We start from the raw sequence: 668 nt of genomic DNA on the forward strand, positions 1-668 counted from the left end.
TGTCTATTTGGGAATAGGCTAGGGATAGCTTATTTTGTCAGTTTTGTGGTTATATATATATATATATATTAAACAAAACAAAAAAGTAAACTATCACAAAAATATATTAAATTTTAAATAAAATACAATATGAGGAGAGAAAATGGTAGGAATGCAGTCAGTAATGACAAAAAATTAATTGTACCCCTCTTCACCAAATTCTCCACCACCAATCACACCTCCTTATATAGATCACTACCTTACATCCCCTCTCTTTCTGATAACATCTATAAATACTTATGTTCCTCTATCCTCAACCTTCCACTTGCCTTCAGATCCATTAACTGTAATTCTATTTTCTTATCTATTGGCAAAATTAAAATCCTACTTAAAAAACTACATCAACACACATAATCTATCCCTTCCAACTTTACTGCCTCCAAACTCTTTGAACATATTTTATAATTAAACCACCCATTTGATTTTAACAATACTTCTATTCTAGCCACCATCATTAACTATTACAAATGATTCCTCTCTGAAAGTATTTATAAACAATTAGAATTTGTTTTCCTGCCAACCACAAAACTGACAAAATAAGCTATCCCTAGCCTATTCCCAAATTGACAATTTTTTAAAACATCCATTTTTTCTCTTCCCCTTCCCCCATCACTTCTCCCAACTTAATT

General features: G+C 31.0%; 1 protein-coding gene across 1 annotated transcript in view; it reads left to right on the plus strand.

Moving 5' to 3' along the window:
* LOC106692744 (uncharacterized) overlaps positions 1-668 on the plus strand; it is a gene marked incomplete in the record, with an annotated part of 90,964 nt that overhangs the window by 66,874 nt on the left and 23,422 nt on the right.

The sequence above is a fragment of the Halyomorpha halys genome, unplaced genomic scaffold, assembly GCF_000696795.3.
Source record: "Halyomorpha halys isolate HHAL.00 unplaced genomic scaffold, Hhal_1.1 Scaffold69.1, whole genome shotgun sequence".
NCBI classification, from domain to species: domain Eukaryota; kingdom Metazoa; phylum Arthropoda; class Insecta; order Hemiptera; family Pentatomidae; genus Halyomorpha; species Halyomorpha halys.